This window comes from Mobula birostris, chromosome 10, assembly GCF_030028105.1.
Source record: "Mobula birostris isolate sMobBir1 chromosome 10, sMobBir1.hap1, whole genome shotgun sequence".
Classification (NCBI taxonomy): domain Eukaryota; kingdom Metazoa; phylum Chordata; class Chondrichthyes; order Myliobatiformes; family Myliobatidae; genus Mobula; species Mobula birostris.
The window spans coordinates 115,567,571-115,587,535 of record NC_092379.1 but is presented as its reverse complement, the minus strand read 5'-3'; the positions used below and the strand labels follow the sequence as shown (position 1 = coordinate 115,587,535).

The 19,965-nt window shown below is 38.5% G+C and overlaps 1 protein-coding gene across 1 annotated transcript in view; it reads left to right on the top strand.

Annotated features, from left to right (window-relative positions):
• The window catches only part of LOC140204578 (glutamate receptor 3-like), a 385,312-nt gene that overhangs the window by 139,178 nt on the left and 226,169 nt on the right, over positions 1 to 19,965 (top strand). The window lies entirely within an intron of this gene.

Below are 19,965 nucleotides of genomic sequence, written 5' to 3'. Positions count from 1 at the left end.
GATAGCAATTGATCTGTACCTAACCGTTCAGTCATGGGCGTAGAGAGAATAAAAGCAGTGGCTAAGCACACATCCTAAAGGATCCAGTGGCAGGGGAAGATACAGAGGCTCAGGTTCTGGATCTTTTTGATCAGAACTGTAGGAATGATAGTGTTAAACGTTGAGCTGTAGTCAATAATCAGCATTGTAGGAACATTCAGGAGAAATAAGCGTAAGACAATTCAGAACCGTTTTGTTCACTATGGTTTCAAGCGTTCAGGCATGGAGTTGCAAGAAATGGCTGTGAGTAAAAATAAAACAATTTCACTTCTTCAGCAAGTTAGGAACTACAAAGAATTTGAAGGTATTGACAGCTATGCAACAGTTTCTAACTAGTGTCAGTCACTGACACTTGTGTGCTGTTAGACATGACATTGTGCTTAGGGTGAACAGTTTTTAAATAGTGTCTGTTTGTGTTCAAAAAGCAATGATTTTTGTTACTGATACTTGGAGAAAAATTAGCAGTAAGATAATTCAGAACTGTTCTGCTCACAGCAGTTTCAAGCATACAGGCTTAGAGTTGCGAGGAATGGCTGTGAGTGAAAAATAAACAATTTCACAACTTCAGCAAGTTAGGAACAATGAAGAACTTGAAGGTATCAACAATCATCTTGAATGTTACAATGAAAATGAAGATTTGAAGGATGCAACAATTTCTAACTAGTGTCAGTCACATGCACGTGTTTGGCCATTAGGCACTACACCTTGCGTAGAGCAAACAGCTTTTAAATGGCATCATTTCCATATAGTCATAGTCATACTTTATTGATCCTAGGGGAAATCAGTTTTCGTTAGTTGCACCATAAATAATAAATAGTAATAGAAATAGTAATAGTAATACTACTATTAGTAAATAGTAAATAGTATTAGTCATGGAAATAATAAATAGTAATAGAATAGTAATAGAAAAATAGTAATAAATAGGAATATGTAAATTATGCCAGTAAATTATAAAAAGTCCAGGACCAGCCTATAGGTTCAGGGTGTCTGACCCTCCAAGGGAGGAGTTGTAAAGTTTGATGGCCACAGGCAGGAATGACTTCCTATGACGCTCTGTGCTGCATCTCGGAGGAATGAGTCTCTGGCTGAATGTACTCCTGTGCCCACCCAGTACATTATGTAGTGGATGGGAGACATTGACCAAGATGGCATGCAACTTAGCCAGCATCCTCTTTTCAGACACCACCGTGAGAGAGTCCAGTTCCATCCCCACAACATCACTGGCCTTACGAATGAGTTTGTTGATTCTGTTGGTGTCTGCTACCCTCAGCCTGCTGTCCCAGCACACAACAGCAAACATGATAGCACTGGCCATCACAGACTCGTAGAACATCCTCAGCATCGTCCGGCAGATGTTAAAAGACCTCAGTCTCCTCAGGAAATAGAGACGGCTCTGATCCTTCTTGTAGACAGCCTCAGTATTCTTAGACCAGTCCAGTTTATTGTCAATTCGTATCCCCAGGTATTTGTAATCCTCCACCATGTCCACACTGACCCCCTGGATGGAAACAGGGGTCACCGGTACCTTAGCTCTCCTCTGGTATACCACCAGCTCCTTAGTCTTTTTCACATTAAGCTGCAGATAATCCTGCTCACACCATGTGACAAAGTTTCCTACCGTAGCCCTGTACTCAACCTCATCTCCCTTGCTGATGCATCCAACTATGGCAGAGTCATCCGAAAACTTCTGAAGATGACAAGACTCTGTGCAGTAGTTGAAGTCCGAGGTGTAAATGGTGAAGAGAAAGGGAGACAAGACAGTCCTTGTGTTTGTGCTTGTGTTATGACATTTATTTGAGCTGACTAACCCTGAATTAAAAAGTAGTAAGATTTGACAATACTTCATGCAGGAAGGCATTAACAGCAGTCCATTATCTGCACTATGTGCCTGCGCTGATTTGCTTCAGTTACTGTCAATGAAAAGAACACGGCAATATGCTTTGAATGGATTCCTCTGTATTATGTATTAGTACACAGTTTTCTAGTACCGTGCGAATATTTGTAGTGTTCTAATTTGTTCTCTATTTCATTTTCATTTGGTATCCTGTCAAATGATAGTTTGTCTTTTTTAACCTATTTCTATGAAACTTTGGTTAATTGAGGCAGATGCTTAATGGGGCTAAAATGTGCTGGTCTCAATGTGTCCCAATTAACTGGGATCCACTGTAGTGTTAAGCTGGTGAAAGTAGATCACTGCCACTTGAAATTTAAAGTAATTTTGTTATCAAAGTATGTGCTGTGTATGTTACCATATGCTGTGATGAGATTTATTTTCTTGCAGACATAAGGAAATAAAAGAATTAATGAAAAAAATATACATAAAGACAAGACAAACAACCAATGTGCAAAAAAGACAAATTGTGCAGAAAAAAATAACAATGAGATCATGAATTATAATGTCATTGAAAGTGAATTTGTAGGTTGTGGAATCATTTCAGTTTTGTTGTGAGTGAAGTTATGCACACAAGCATACTTGGAAGTTCCAGATAAGTTTAAAATATCAAAAACGAAACTGATATTTCAGATTTTAGGGGAGGGAATTCATCCATGGATTGGGATTAACAGTGAGGGACTGGGCTGGAGGTCAACTGCCAATGATCACTGATTGGTGGGGAAGGGGATGTCTGTGACTATAGATCCAAATGGGATGGGGCAGATCGAGTGGTCATTGGGTTGGGAGAGTAGTGCAGGGTTTTGGTTGGTTGCTTAGTGCATGTATGGATCAGGATCAAGTGAGTTTCCCAATTTAAATAGGGGAGGGTGTTTTTGGATCCATTGAGAAAATGCAAATAATGCCTAAAAGAGACGTAACACTTTCTTATGTTCAAAACTTAATAAGGAAAATGTCCCATTTTGAAAAATGCCCATCTGACTCCAAAGTTAGTTAGCATCTAAATATCAGTTTAGGACCAAAAATTCACTGATGTTAGTACAGGTTAACTCTGATCTCCATCTAATATTTTCAAAGATAATTTGTGTAGAAAGGTATTGGCAATGCTTTTTTTTGCAAGACATTTACTGTGTTCCTCTTTCTTCAGGCATGTTCAGTTGCTATAAACATAAAATGCAAAATGAAATATGGGTTCTTTGCTACCCAGGAACAGGATGAGAGAGAAAGATTGGCACCTAATTTCTGAGTACTAACCAGGCAATTTAAAAGCAATCCTGTAGATTATAGGGGATACAGGAAACAGGTGAAGATTATTCCAAATACCAAACAGATTGGGCAATCAAAGAACTTGATTGAATTCATCAGTTCTGCTCCAAGGGAGAATTGTGATCAAGGGGCACAGGTCAAGATGTTTGGTATTACGCTCTAGCTGGTAGAAATGTAAAATTAATTCACACACATGAGTCTGAAGATTTAACTTGATTAAATCTTTTTCGATGAGTTGAGTGTGGAAGAAGGGATTGTGATTTGTGCAATGTATGAACTTTTAAAGGTTGTTTGATGAAGTGCTATGCTTGTTGACAAAGTTGAACCCAGTGAAACAAAAGCACAAATTTCAACATGTGCAAAAATGTCTGAGAGATTTTCAGAATACAGAAAGTTGTGATGTGTACTTGGAGCAAGACAAACTGCTAAAGGATCTCAGTGGGTCAAATAGCTTATGTGGGGAGGAAAGAAATTGTCAATATTCCAAGTTGAGATCCAGATCATTAAATGCAGTTAACACCTCCAAGAAAATATAATCAAATGAGATAAATAACTGTTTTGAAAACTAAAAGAAAAAAATCACTCCTGGGTTCAGCAATAAAATCACTTATTTTTTGATGTACATCAATGGCTTGAACTTAGAGTTCCAACTTTTGAGATTTGCAGATGCTAAAAAACTTCATAGAATAAAATGTATTGTGTATGATAGCAAGGTTCCAGAGGACATATAGGAGAATAATGGGAAGAGCAGACACCAGATAAATAAAATTCAGTACAGACAATTGTGAGCCGAAATGTCTTTGAAGGAGGAATGTGTTAAGTGGCACAATTTAACAAAAAATGAATGGAAAAGACTGATACTGAACCATGAGGAACAAGTAGGCTAGCCAGTCCTTCAGGCCTGCTCTCCGTTCAATAAGGATGTTGTTGATCCAATTTTATCCTCAACACCAACTTTCCTACTCTCTCTCCACAACATATGTCTTGCTTGCATTTCAACTATTTGTTTGTCTCGTGGTTTCGCTCACTCACAGCTCATTATAAAACACTTCACAGACAATGAGGTATTTTCGAATCGAAGGCAGTATTTTATTACAGGGAACAGCAGTCTCTTTAGACTCTGCAGTTTCACAATTATCACTTTGACAATGACCGGATGATTTATTGATTCTTTAAGCTTGTTGTGTCCTGGGATCTTTGATGTCCACCCAAAGGGGGGAAAAGATCTTCAGTTTGATATTTCATTTGAAAGGCAGGACTTCTTCCAGTGCTTCACTGCTCAAATAATGTATCAACGTGATTTCATTTTGTGCTTAGAACTCTGTATTGGGGCTTTCATGTTTAATATCAAACTCTGCCATCCACTAAGCAATAGGGACCTGGAGGTGATTGTGAACAATGCTTAAAAGGCAACGTTGTAGGCTAACATACAGGATTCTGGATCCCGGATTTTATTAAAAGGATTCTAATCTTTTTTAAGAAGAAGCTTTGCTAATCCAATATATCACACCAGCTCAGCTGCAGTTGGATTTTTATTAAGTCTCCCACAACTGATGTGCTTAGTTTGTGTCCCTGATGATTGTCTGATTGCAAAATAGACCTTGTTTCCACTTGCTTCCCAATGATTCTGGTAATTGGTTGTTTTGGGAGCACGTAGCATGTAAACGCATGCTTCACAAAATACAAGCACCATCTACACCTCCCAAGAAGCATGATGAGTAGCACCAATCAGCATAGAATGATAACATTTATATCAATTATGTTTTGTATCTTCCTCCCACAACAAAATACTGGTGTTTTGGAGTCACTGCTCAATTGTATGGTTATTGTGTATAAACTGGCCAGATTATATAATATTATATTAAATGCCTGTTATTCATTTGGGTGATCAGAGATGTCATGGATTATGAGTAAATGCATTCTGCTTATCTTATTTTTATCAAGTTTCCAAACCTACCATACCTTTCACAGATAAATTACACTAAAAGATGAATGTACCTTGGTATTCCACAAAAATGGGAAAAAAAATGAAATGTGTCTGTTGCATGCATTAAGTGCTTCTGAAATGTGGTTTCATTGACTTAAATGGAACTGAATTTTGTAGACATAGTTCAATGAGTATACACATGCGTCATACATTCATGATATGTGACAGAGGCTAAGTTTCTACTCCTAAGAATGTCCGAAATGAGGTAACAATGGTAACTGAATCCTGAGATCTTAGGTTGGTTTTATTACCTTCTAAGGAAATCAGATGAAATAAAACAACCAAGCACTGCCCAAAGGGTTCTCATCAGTACAAGTAATAGATATTTGTGTCGCCATATTTCATATATTCTCTTTGGTATTAATAAAATGAAATTGTTTCAAACACTAAAGCATTTTTCAAATTTGTACCCATTGAAGCCTCTTCTACTATTTCACTGAGAAACATAATAACTAAAATTACTATTTCACTTTTTTATTTCAGTTGATTAAATAATTTAGTAGGCAGAGAGAGGATAAGGGAATGGATCGCAGATCATTAAATAGCAATATATTGTCCTGTGACTAAGGAAGTATCTTACAATTTTCTTTTAGTAAGCAGAAAGAGAAGAATTATTATTTTACTAAAAGCCTGATCATTTGCTCCTATGTTTCTGTGCAAAGATTGTCCGATTTTTTTTTTTAAAGTTTGTATTGGAATACCTCTTCATTATTTATCTACCTTTTAAAGATGGTGGGACAGTAAGCATCGTATAAAGAGGCGAAAGAGCCAGCAAGGGGTCAAAGATCTGCAAGTAGAGTAGAATGAAAGATTATCCATTTTGTCTGGTAAAAATAGAAGAGCAGAATATTATTTTAAAGGAGAAGTACCACAGATTGTTGGAGTACAAAAGGACCTGGGTGTACTCTTAGATGGAAATTTATTGTCCCAGTAAAGCAACCTAAAAAGGTATACCAACCTAAGATCTCAAGTTTCAGTTAGCATTATAAGTTGTGAACTTAATCAGCTCTATCATGAGCATAGCCTCCATAGTATCCAGGACATCTTTAAGAAACGATGCCTCAAAAAGACTACATCCTTTATAAAGGACCACCCCCTCCTCACCCCCGCTCACTCAGATCATGCCTTGTTCTCATTGCTACTTTCAGGAAGGAGGTACAGAGGGCTGACGGCACACACTCAATGATTCAGGAACAGCTTCTTCCCCTTTGCCATCCAATTTCTAAATGAACATTGAACCCGTGAACACTCCCTCAGTCCTTTTTTTTTAATCTATTTTTGGACTCAGTTAGCTATTTAATATACAGATACTGTAATTCACATTTTTTATTATTATGTGGTGGATTGTACTGCTGCCACAAAGAGAGCAAATTTCATGACACATGCCAAAGATATTAAACCTGACTCTGATTCTGAATTTCTAACCAACGATACCAAGAACTGTGAATATCGGGCTTACTCCCAATTCGGTTACATTGATTTTTATAGAAATATTTTGATATTATACAGTATAATATGACATAAATGTCCATAATTTATCTTGTCAATGTCAATGAAAATAGTGAGACTTCCTGAAATACGCAGATCATTGATTTATTAGAGGCTAGTAAAGGCCCAAATTCAATTCTTACTTAATCCTGAATTAGCTTTGCAGACGAGTCTATACTATTTATTCACAGATACCATCACCAATAATTTGTAGGCTAATTCAGTATTCCTTAGCCCACAGTTCATAAGTCTATCCCATGAATCAGTATTGGCTATGTTAACGGTCCAATAGATGCTAACAGAATTAGTGCCCTATTGAACTCTAGCAACAATCAATAGCATTTCAGGCATGACTGAGGGAACAGATCAGGTTTGGTCTAATGTTGTCCATCATTAAATAACCTGCCAATAATTTCTGTCTAGACTGTCGAATGATGCTTGTGCTAGGTACTATCCTTTGAGTTATAAAATACAATGAGAGCCATCAGGAGAAAATGTGGGAAATTACAGTAAAGGATTAGATAATTAAATAACATCCTTGTTTTCCATTGTGTTTTTGGTTAGATTATTTTTGTTACGACTAAGTGCATAATTGGTGAAAGGGCTGGAAGGGATGTGGGGCTCCTGTATTCAGGGGAGCATTAAGTTAACCATTAATGAATGGATGCATTAAACTGAGGTGCTTGAGTGATCTTGTCACATCTACTGTGTGTTACTTGGGACTATTGCATTGCAATGGTCTCCTCCAGCCATAAGCATTTGTAATTCCCTTTGCACTACTGGGTTTTGAAACTCGTTCCTACAGACTTAATGCCAATAATTCTTCCCACTGAACAAAGTTATTCAACGCTCTTTTCTGAAACTATTAGTAAAGCAAAAGTTGCTTGATTTATTAGTGAGATTCTAATAATAACATTTTTTTCTTTGTGATTTTACTGATCAACTCAATCTATTCTCGCAGCTTGGCTTCATTCTGGCTTCTACAATTAACAAGAAAAACTACAGCTTCAGTGAATATAGTTGGTCTCCTGGGTTTAAAAGCAGAACTCCTGATAATTTTCATAAAAGTACACTTTTCAAAGTGAATTTAATAGCTTAACAATTAACTTATGTTTACAGTAAGTACCCATTATTTATGCAGCATGCATTCAGATTTTGGAATTGGTTTATTATTGTCACAGGTTCCGAGGTACAGTGAAAAGCTTGTCTTATTATTCATACAGATAAATTCATTGTACTGCGCACCGCGGTAATACAAGGTGGAATAATAAAAGAATGCAGAATAAAGTGTTACTACTACAAAGAAAGTGTAGTACAGGTTGACAATAAAATGCGGGACCATAACGAGGTAGGTTGTGCGGTCGAGTCCATTTTATCATACTAAGGAACCATTCAATAGTCTTATAACACACAGTAGAAGCTGTCCTTGTGCCTGACAGTGTGGGCTTTCACGCTTTTCTGTCTTCTGCTTGGGGTGGTGGGTGCTGGCCACTTTGCTAAGTCAGGGAGAAGTAAAGACAGAGCCAATGGAAGTACTGGGATTTAATTCTTTTCACTTCAGTTTGGTTTTAAGACTTTTGATGGGAAATGAAAGAAAGAAACAGCAAGCCCAAATCAACATGCACCAAAAAGAAGCTAATAGCTGTCAAGACTACAGAAAATAAACTTCTGGAGAATTCCATCCAGGTGATAGGTCTCAACCCGAAATAGTTACTCTCCATTTCCCGCCACAGATGCTGGCTGACTTGCTGAGCTCATTCAGGAGTTTGCTTTTACTCTACGTTCCATTATCTGCAGTCTCTTTTGCCACCAAGCGCACATCGGCACATAGTTTAAAAATAACTTCAGTAAATTACTGTTCTATGAGACATTCCAACTTGTTAAAATTCGGTATGGGATCACCGGCATAACTAGAGATGTGATGTCATCAGTGATTGCAAAGTCATGCAGACGCTCATAATCATAAAGAAATTGAGACTGAACTGTGAACATGATGTATCTTGAGAGAAGGTGAAGACATTTATGAATTTAATACACTGTAAGGTTTCACTGCTAAGGCTAATGGCTTCTATGTAATGTTTCACTGCTAATGTAATGGTTTGTCTGTAGCAGCAATGTTTGCGTTATGACTAGAGATAACGGGACTTTGGAATCCAGGGGCTACCCAATGGGAGAAATGTTGTTCTTTTGTGTGTGGCTGGAAGCCAAGCTATTCACGGTCTTTCGTCGGGGAGCAATGGGGAGAGAGGACGTGAATAGAGAGAGTCGGAAGACCACCGGATGGAGTGGACTGAGGAGCGAGGGTCTGAGGGCCAACTATGCTTGGAGGTCAAAGGGAACAAATGAACGAACAGTGAGCTCCATCGATGCGCAATAGACTTTTTCCTTAAAATGGGCCCTTTTTATTTTCCATACTGACCCTTTATCCAGATTAAGATTTATAAAGTTCAGTTATTTAATTGCATATGATGTACTGTCTGATATTTTGCGGTGCGGATTTGTAACCAGACAACACATCACACAGCATCCACACAAACGAGATTTCTCAGTTTGGCGGAGCCACGAGTTGTTTTCCCCTAGACGAACACATGCTGGCGGAGACTGAGGGTTACAAGAATTTCCCACAATCAATAGAACAACACGTTCCTCTTTCAAAATATCCCTTAATGAAATGAGTGGACAGCAGTATTTCCCGATGGTGTATTATGAGCACAATATAGGCATTATTTAAGCTTTACAATTTAATTTAGTAGATGTGGGAAAACCTTTTATAAGCTTGGTACTCTGCTGCTCAATTAATTCATAAAAACGCTGGTTGCTTCTCTGATCATTTAAAAGAACTTAATATTGAACTAATGCTTATAATATAGAGTGGCATGAAAATGTTTGGGCACCCCGGTCAAAATTTCTGTTACTGTGAATAGTTAAGTGAGTAGAAGATGAACTGATCTCCAAAAGTCATAAAGTTAAAGATGAAACATTCTTTTCAACATTTTAAGCAAGATTAGTGTATTATTTTTGTCTTGTACAATTTTAAAATGGAAAAAAAGGAAAGAAGCATCACGCAAAAGTTTGGGCACCCCAAGAGATTTGAGCTCTCAGATAACTTTTACCAAGGTCTCAGACCTTAATAAGCTTGTTAGGGCTATGGCTTGTTCGCAGACATCATTAGGATAGGGCAGGTGATGCAAGTTTCAAAGCTTTATAAATACCCTGACTCCTCAAACCTTGTCCCAACAATCAGCAGCCATGTGCTCCTCTAAGCAGCTGCCTAGCACTCTGAAAATTAAAATAAGTCATGCCCACAAAGCAGGAGAAGGCTATAAGAAGATAGCAAAGCATTTTCAGGTAGCCGTTTCCTCAGTTCGTAGTGTAATTAAGAAATGGCAGTCAACAGGAACAGTGCAGGTCAAGTTGAGGTCTGGAAGATCAAGAAAACTTTCCGAGAGAACTGCTCGTAGGATTGCCAGAAAGGCAAATCAAAACCCCTGTTTGACTGCAAAAGACCTTCAGGAAGATTTAGCAGACTCTGGAGTAGTGGTGCACTGTTCTACTGTGTAGCGACACCTGCATAAATTGACCTTCATGAAGAATCATTAGAAGAAAACCTTTCCTGCGTCGTCACCACAAAAGTTAGCATCAGAAGTTTGCAAAGCAACATCTAAACAAGCCTGATGCATTTTGGAAACAAGTCATGTGGACTGATGAAGTTAAAATAGAACTTTTTGGCGGCAATAAGCAAAGGTATGTTTGGAGAAAAAAGGGTGCAGAATTTCATGAAAAGAACACCTCTCCAACTGTTAAGCACTGGGGTGGCTCGATCATGCTTTGGGCTTGTGTTGCAGCCAGTGGCACGAGGAACATTTCACTGGTAGAGGGAAGAATGAATTCAATTAAATACCAGCAAATTCTAGAAGCAAACATCACACTGTCTGTAAAAAAGCTGAAGGTGAAAAGAGGATGGCTTCCACAACAGGACAATGATCCTAAACACACCTCAAAATCCACAAAGGACTACCTCAAGAGGCATAAGCTGAAGGTTTTGCCATGGCCCTCACAGTCCCCCAACCTAAACATCATCGAAAATCTGTGGATAGACCTCAAAAGAGCAGTGCAGGCAAGACGGCCCAAGTTCTAAAAGAACTAGAAGCCTTTTGCAAGGAAGAATGTGCGAAAATCCCCCAAACAAGAATTGAAAGACTCTTAGCTGGCTACAGAAAGCGTTTACAAGTTGTGATACTTGCCAAGGCGGGTGTTACTAAGTACTGACCATGCAGGGTGCCCAAACTTTTGCTTCAAGCCCTTTTCCTTTTTTGTTATTTTGAAACGGTAAGAGATGGAAATAAAAAAGTAATCTTGCTTAAAAATATTAAAGAAATGTGTTTTTAACTTTATGCTTTTTGGAAATCAGGTCATCTTTTACTTGCTTAGCTATTCACAGTAACAGAAATTTTGACTGGGGTGCCCAAACTTCTGCATGCCGCTGTATTTTGATCGCAAGCTTTTGTGAATGTTCCCATCGCTATACCATGGCTTTTCCTCTGATATAATCAACAGTTTCAGTTTTGTGTATTTTTTCTCCTAATCTTTCAATCCATGATATGAAGATGCAAAGTGGTTTATTGAATAAAGTAGTTTTGCCAAAAGAAATCTACAAGTCATACTTTTAAAATAACCAAGAACCTACATGTGTGATTTATCTGTATCAATACATGTAATTATATCAATAAATTAATAAAGCTGACTTCTCCAAACACAATGCCTCGCTTCATTAATAATGAAAAAGTGCTTATTTATTTGTTTGTTTATTTATTGGGTACAGTGCAGAATAGCCCCTCCGGCCTTTCAAGCCATGCCGTCCAGCAATCCCCTGATTTAATCCTAGCCTAGTCATGGGAAAATTTACAATGACCAATTAACTCACCAACCGGTACATCTTTGAGCTGTGAGAGGAAACTGGTGCACCCAAAGGAAACACGTGCAGCAGCAGTCGGAATTGAACCCGTGTCACCTGTACTGTAAAGCATTATGCTAACTACTACGCTACCGTGCTTTAATGCTATGTTTGAATGTTTCAATTTTATCTGATTTAAAGCCGGGGAAAGAAAAATACTCCCAAGAATCTACTTAGTAAACTGTTATTTTTTTCCACTGGCAAATCTGTGCCAATTTTATTGTCTTTTAATTCTGCACTCAATCAACTGGACCCATTCCCAGTAAACTGTGCCAGCGTCACTCATTTGGTCTAACAGTATAAATGGCTGGCCTGTATGTCACTTTGAAAAATAAATACAGCTCAATAATGTTTAAATGGCTTTGCAATCTATGTCAGTGTTGTGGATCATCAATCTTGCAGCCAACCCGTCTCTGGTATTGATACCGCACCATTGTTGTGACCCTACAATTCTCTATTCTGTGAACTGTCAATCATAGTCCACAGAAAACCATGCCAAGTTTAGGGCAGCACTTGTATTGTGACTTGCAGTCAGCAGTCATTTCATTTTGGTGACCTTTAACTGCAAAATAATAGACAAAGCGGATCTTCAGCAGTTCTGAAGGTCTCCAGGGGAGGCATAACGATAGTTTGACACAGCATGACACCAGCTCCCAAAGGCGCTTTTCATTGCGATAATTCTGAGATCCTTCTTCATGTTACATAAATGAGTCACTAATGTTTGAACTAAAATGAGAGGAGCATTCTCCCTTGGTGTTCTATATTTCTGCTCACAAGGGATCAATAATAAGGCTGAATGAAGATTATGGGTATACTGCTGATTTTTATTGTACTCTTTCTTAAATGATCCATTCTAAGTCAGTTAGAATTTTGTCCCATTGGGCTAAGAAACCAGCTGTGCATTTATAGAGCATTCCAAATGATTAAGACGAAACTTTTTACTCAGTTGTGATGCTCATTTTCCCACTGAGTCAAACTTAGCCAGCTTCTCTTTTCCTGCTAGTGGGATTTGTATTACGGCTGTAAATACTGCTAAAATCTGATTATCAGTGATTTAATATACATCTAATACATATTGTGCTAGCAAACTCTAATAAAAGGTTCACAGATACCAAGAAGAAACAACCATTCAGTCCTGATTAAAGGCTCATTTTTCCCGTTGCCCAAGCTGACTGATGTACTTGTTAAATGATTCAACTTGTTAAATCAGCGAAATAGTGGACTAAAGAAAGGTGATCATGTTCGGTAAAGGGGAATAAACTGTAAGAGGAGGAAGATGGTAAACAGTGGATTAATAATGTGCCTTTGCATCAACTCTGATACATGAGATCATCTTAGAAAGCTAGCCCTTTGGGTCACTAGGTGCCACCAACAACTTAGAGGCAATTAGTGGGTGGGTTGGAGTATTTGCGTGTGGACTGAAAAGGCACATGAAATCCAGTCCTTTGCTGATAATAATGACATGCATAATTTTTACAATGCTGTCAAAACTATCTACGGCCCAATAAATCGATGCGTTACTCCCCTGAAAACAGCAGATGGTCTAACACTACTCAAGAATCAGAATACCATTCTGTTGAGGTGGGCTGAGAGTTTTAACACCCTGCTTAATCAGGAATCTGATGCAGACCCCACCATTCTAGATGAACTGCCTGAACTTCCTCCTATCCATGACCTCAGTCTACCACTAACCTTCCAGGAGGTTCTATCAGCTGTCCATTCCCTTAAGAACAACAAGTCTCCTGGCACTGACAATATCCCTGCTGAGTTACTGAAGAACAGAGGGTACATGTGTATGTGCACCCTCTACCAGTACATCACCAAGGCCTGGACTGATGAGAACATCCCACAGCAATGGAGAAATGCAAACATTGTTGTCATTTATGAGAACAAGAGTGACAAGGCCATCTGTGGCAATAGTAGGGGCATATCACTCCTTGCTGTTGCTGGAAAGGTCCTGGCTAAGGTGATGCTTCAGAGACTCATCAGCAACATCACTGAGTCAATGCTGCCTGAATCGCAGTGTGGATTTAGGAAGAACAGGAGCAAGATCGACATGATCTTCACAGCCTGGCAGCTGCAGGAAAAGTGCCGGGAGCAACATCAGGACCTGTTTATGGCCTTTGTCGACCTCTCCAAAGTGAGCTCTTATGGGATGTCCTCCTCAGGTATGGCTGTCCCAATAAATTTGTTAACATCCTCTGCCAGTTCCACGATGGGATGACTGCTCGGGTGACTATTGGAGGACAAGAGTCTGAGCCCTTCCTTGTACACACAGGGGTGAGGCAGGAGTGTGTGCTAGCACCAGTACTCTTTAACATCTTCCTCTTGTGTGTTACCAAGCTTCTCCACAACGAGATTGAAGACAGCAGCGGTGTGGCAGTGGACGTCAGATTAGATGGCAACGTCTTTGATATCAGGAGGCTCCGCGCAACCACCAAACTCCGTAGAAAACGGGTCTTGGAGCTGCGGTATGCTGACGACTGTGCTCTTGTGGCCCATACTCCAGAGGATCTTCAGACTGTCCTTGCTGTGGCGGTGAGAGCGTACAGCAGGATGGGGCCGACTGTCAATACCACCAAGACAGAAGTGGTTTGCCAGTGGAGTACCAGTGTCCCACCCACTCTACCTGCCTTCACTGTTGGTGATGAAAAGCTGTCAGTAGTGCCTTCTTTCAAATATCTGGGGATCATTCTCTCTGAGGATAGCAGCATTGACAACGACATCCAGAGCCGCATATTAAACAGGTATCAGCTGCCTTTGGGAGACTTTGGCGTAGAGTCTTTCAGAATTAGAGCCTTCGTCCCTCCACAAAGATCGCCGTATACCAAGCAGTCTGTGTCACCACCCTCCTTTGCTTCACCCTGTGAAGCTCGGGTAACCTACAGCCGTCACATCAAGTCCTTGGAGCGCTTCCACATAAGCTGCCTCCAGCGCATCCTGGGAATTACCTGGTGTGAGCGGGTGCCTCACACTGAAATACTTGTAAAGACCAACTGCAGAAGTATTGAGGCCATGATCACCCAGCGTCAGCTGCAGTGTCTGGGGCACGTGATAAGGATGCCCGCATATCGGCTGCCCCACGGAGTGTTATACGACCAGCTACATCATGGTCAATGCTCAGCTGGAGGGCCAAAGAAGTGCTAGAAGGATCAGATGAAGAATGCTTTAAGGAAGTGCAAGATCAGACCCGAGGACCTGGAGGATGTTGCTGCTGACCGTACCACGTGGCGACAACTGCATAGGGATGGGGTTAGTATTCTGGAGATGAAAGGAACAACCAGAAGACAGCAGAAGAGAGCCAAGAGAACTCCAGCCATGGTTGCCACCACTACCAGATATACATGCCCCACCTGCAGTAGAGCTTGTGGGTCCAGGGAGGACTGTATAGTCATCAAAGATCTCACCGTTAAAGGAGTGGACATCGTTATCGGATTTCGATGGACAGCAGAAGAAGAAGAAGTAGCAATTGAATGACCAGTATGACAGTGCATTTTATTTTCAACAGTCATGGAAAACGCAAAACAAAGAAACTAATAATCTTACCTAACTCCTAACCTAAAATTTACGCTTAAGCCCATCATCCCAATCTGTTCCCGAAGTTTGAAATTGTCTCAGAGAGTAATACGCTCAAAGTCCTCTATCAGGATATGAATGTCTAAATTGCCAAATGTGAAGTATTGTACCATCAACAGACACCATCATTTGAACAAAGAACAAACAGTTAGCGGTTTTCCTGTGGTGAGTTGGTCTTTAAGGATTTCATATGTCTACTTGTAGAAAAATGGTGGGTTACAGCTAACACTTCTGACAAGAACAGATTATCCTCGTCATTTCTTTCTGGCATTTGTTGCAAATGGCTGTCATATTTGACAGCATAGTGACAATCGCGACAGTTTATAAAGTCCTCTGTACGTAATTGCATCAAGAGAATTTTTAAGAAATATAGAGATTGATTTCATCCAAAGTATAAACTGCATTTCACAAAAATTTCTCCCTTTAAATTGGGCCAGTACATCTATTATTTACTTTATTGGCTCATTAAATCTGGTATATTAATTCCACATTCGCAGCAGTATTGACTTCTTTAAGGCTACAAGAGCATAGCATCAGATATCCAGCACCTGTTCCCCTTAATTACAGATCTCCTTGGAAACAGGATAGGTGAATTTATCCAGCCCTCTGATGTCCAGACATGTTCCATATTTGGAATATTCTTCACCTATATTTCATGTTTCCTGGATAGTTTTGAAATTTAAACAGTTAACAGAAATTGAATGTATTGCAAAAGAAAGTTGAACCCTCATCTTTTCCTTTTCTACTCTTCATGGACAGAGCGAACTGAAAGCTTCATCTGTCTTTGTATGGTCACGTTGCCTTATTGTGTTTGAAAAGAACGTGGTGATATAAATTGTTTACAATGTAATCTCATGTCCTTTGACAAACAGTTATAGATCTGGGCAAGGCAGTAAGAGTTAAAGCCAGTTCCTTCAGAGAAATAGATATTGACAAAATAAATCATATTATCTCTATTTCCAATAAAATTGAGGTACATCATCAGTCATGGAAAACATTCAGTTTATACTTAAACTGGACAAAACTTATGTGGAGACTGAGTTTAATACTTGAACAATGTCACCGCACACCAACCCATTCTGAGATAGGTAGAATGCAAACAATCAATAGACTTCTTAGTGAGTACTAAAACTGTGATTCCTTCCTGAGCTACAATGAAGGAAATGCTTCATTGCTTTTCATTCATCATCATCATCAGGTGCCATGCCCAGTTTGAGCTTTGACTGCCACGACCACACACTCCTGTTTCGGGTCAAGTGGATCAATTCATCGGTATTCATTTCCAGTTCTCTGGCTGCTGTCTCCATCATCATTTGTCTTTGTCTTCCTCTTGCTTTCTTCCCTTCAATCTTTCCCATAATTACTGTGCATTCTAGCTCCTCTTTCCTAATCACATGTCCAATGAAGTTACATTGCCTTTTCATGATCTCATACATTATTTCTCTTTTTGTGTTTTCTCTGTTCATGACATCCTCATTAGATATTTGTTTCGTCCACAATATTCTTTGCATCCTTCTCAAAAACCACATCTCTGCTGCTACAATTCATTTCCTCGTGTTACTAGATATTGTCCAACATTCTGAGCCATATAACATAACTGGATAAACGTAACATTTCAGTACTTTAAGGCGGGTTGTCCTGCCTAGTTTGGTATTGGTCAGTATACTTTTCATTCTCATAAAGGTGTCTTTTGCCATCCCTATTCTTCTTTTGATGTCCATGTTGCACCTGCCATCTGATGTCACCCAGCTTCCTAAGTAGCAAAAGTTCTGTACTTGTTTTATGTCTTCCCCGTTTATTCTCAGCCTGCAGATAGGATTCTCCTTTTTAGATATCACCATGCATTCTGTCTTTTTGCAATTGATAGATAGACCCATTTCTGCACTTTCTTCAACAACTATATCAATTAAGTTTTGTAGTTCTTCCTCCGTACTCGCAATTAACACAGTGTCATCCGCATATCTGAAATTACTGAAGTTTTCACCGCCAACTTTGATTCCCAAGATGTCTCTTTTTTTTTGTAATATTGTTTCACTGTACACATTAAATGAATCAGGGGAGAAAACACACCCTTGTCTAATGCCCCTCTTGATTTTCGTAAACTGACTCACTGCTCCATCTATTCTTACAGCAACAGTTTGTTCCCAGTACAGATTTCTGATTAGGCGGAGGTCTTTTGAATCTAGATCTAGAGTTTCTTGTAATATTTCAAATAACTTATTGTGCTTCATTTTATTAAATGCTTTTGTGCAGTCAATAAAACAAACAAATCTTTTTGTACTTGAATAGCTCGTTCTGATAGTATCCTTAACATCAATATTGCGTTTCTTGTACCTTTGTCTTTCACAAAATCACATTGTTCTTTACCTATTTCAGCTTGTATCTTACTTTTAGCTCTTGTCATCAAAATTCTTAGAAGTATCTTGGTGATATGACTCATTAAACTTATGGTGCTATGTAATTCACATTCTATTGCTCCAGATTTCTTAGGAAGAGTGATAAATACTGATGTTTTTCATCTCTTCTGGTATTATTTCAGTCTCATAAATGTCATTGATTAAATCAGTAAGTTTTTCAATTCCATAATCTTCAAGGGTGATAATTTGTTCTATTACTAATTCATCAGGACCCACTGCCTTTCCTTTCTTCATCTTATTTATTGCTTACAAACTTCAGATTTTAAAATACTTGGACCTTCAATGTTCTTCTTAATTTCTGTTTTTTTTGCCTCGATCATCTTCAAACAATTCCTGAATATACTCAGACCATGTGTTCACAATCTCATCTTTTTCCATAATAATGGTACCATCCTTTGCTTTCAAACATCTACCTGAAGAACAGAAGAGCTTTTTACCAGTGATATTCTTGATTTGTTGATGTAACCTTTTTGGATCAGTAATAGGGATTCTTTCTATTTGATCACATTCCGGTTTAACCATTCTTCTTTGGCTTTTTGACATAAGCATTTTCCTTCATAGATTAAGAATAACACCTTTTCCTAACTGCACAAGTACACCACCAGGAGTCAAATGAAAATTCTTCTATTTTGGCAGCACTATTCTTCATACCCAGGTTTGTTTCCCTGTTGGTCCAATTACTGGTGTTCTTACCAATATTTATCCCTAAATTGGCCTCATATAAGTGGATCACTGGCTCTTAATTGCATGGTTTTAGAGAGAACGTGAAGTGCATAAATGCCCAGTTTCTCACAATTATTGGACGTCAATAGTATTTCAATAAATATGCATAAGGCTCAATGTAAATGTACTTTCTTCTTTTCTGTTTGGCAATGTTGTATTATCCCTTTATCAGTTTCCCCAAAATTAAAGCAATCCGGATGGGATTTGAATTCTTACATGGAACTGCTGCTGTCAACCTGGGCACATCACGTCAGAGTAGAATCTTTTAAATGACTGCGAAGACATTTAGCATGAAAACCATTGCTTCGATCTTCTGAAACTCAGCATAAGTTTATGAAAAATGCCATTATGAAAAGCCTGTTTTGTTTAACTTCATTAATAAAAAAATTTAAGTAAAGATAGACAAACTCTTTCTGATGACTGATAAACAGAAGATACATAATATAGACAAATAAAACAAAATTAGGGCAAGGAAAATATTTTTATACAACAGGCATTTTTTAAGAAACATGACTCAAAAATATGGGAGGAAAGAGAATGAATGGGAAACTATCTGGCTTGTACTTTAAAAGAGCAGGCGTAGATTGATAGACTGAATACCTAATTTATCACAGGACTTTTGGGCCGGTTTTTGGATGAGGAAGAAATAGGTCGGCAGAGTTTGATACAAAGATTTGGTATCAGCTGTAGCTAATATTTATAACATGTTCACCCTGTGCTGGTCACAAATACCTTTATTTTATTGCAAAGGTTTGAAGCTTTGGTTGTTTGTGTATTGTTTTCTGATATTTATATTAATATTAATGAAACAGTTATTCTCAATATAATTACTTTAAGAGTGTGTGTGTGTGTGTGTGTGTGTGTAAATGTTCCAAGCTCAGGAAAAGCAAATGTTACTGCTTCAATAAAGAAGGTCAAACGTCATCATTTTCTTTCAAATCTAACAACTTTACAATGAAGTCCATAAATCAAAGATCAAGGACAAAATGCACTCCGGTCGAATTTATTGAATTTTAGTTGCAAAATATTTTTATTGTAATTACAGCTCAGTTTGTCGAAAGCAAATACTAACTAAAGGGATTTTGGTAAGCTAAATTCTGCCTATTTCTTTGTTTCAGTGCAATTTTTTTTTACTAATTCTTTAAAAAAACATACAAATTCTTTAATTTAAATACCTGTTTAATGTAGCAGCAGTCTACTTATCCTAGAATTGATGGTCTCCCAATTATCACAATATACTGGTAGGAGATTGGTGGAGCAAAAAAGGTAGTTACATGTGTAGAGAAGATGATTTACATGGACTCCCAAAACAAAACATTGAGATACTCTGAATGTGAGTAGCCAGTGTTATTAGGGTGGCGGGGAGGTTGGGGGGGGGGTGGTTTATGATAATGCAACTTGAAAATAATTTTGATAGAAAGGATTTGCGCATGTTTAGCCCATGTCTATCCAAATTGACACAATCTTTTAAGCTAACCTGATTTGTAGCCTGATGGTACAATTTCCAATGCTCAATATATGTGATGCCTTTCGTGACCAGCAAGTAGTGAGTAGCACTTGCAAAAACATAAAGCTTTGCAAAGAGCTTGACTGGGTTGACATTTTTAACAAACTTATGAACAAG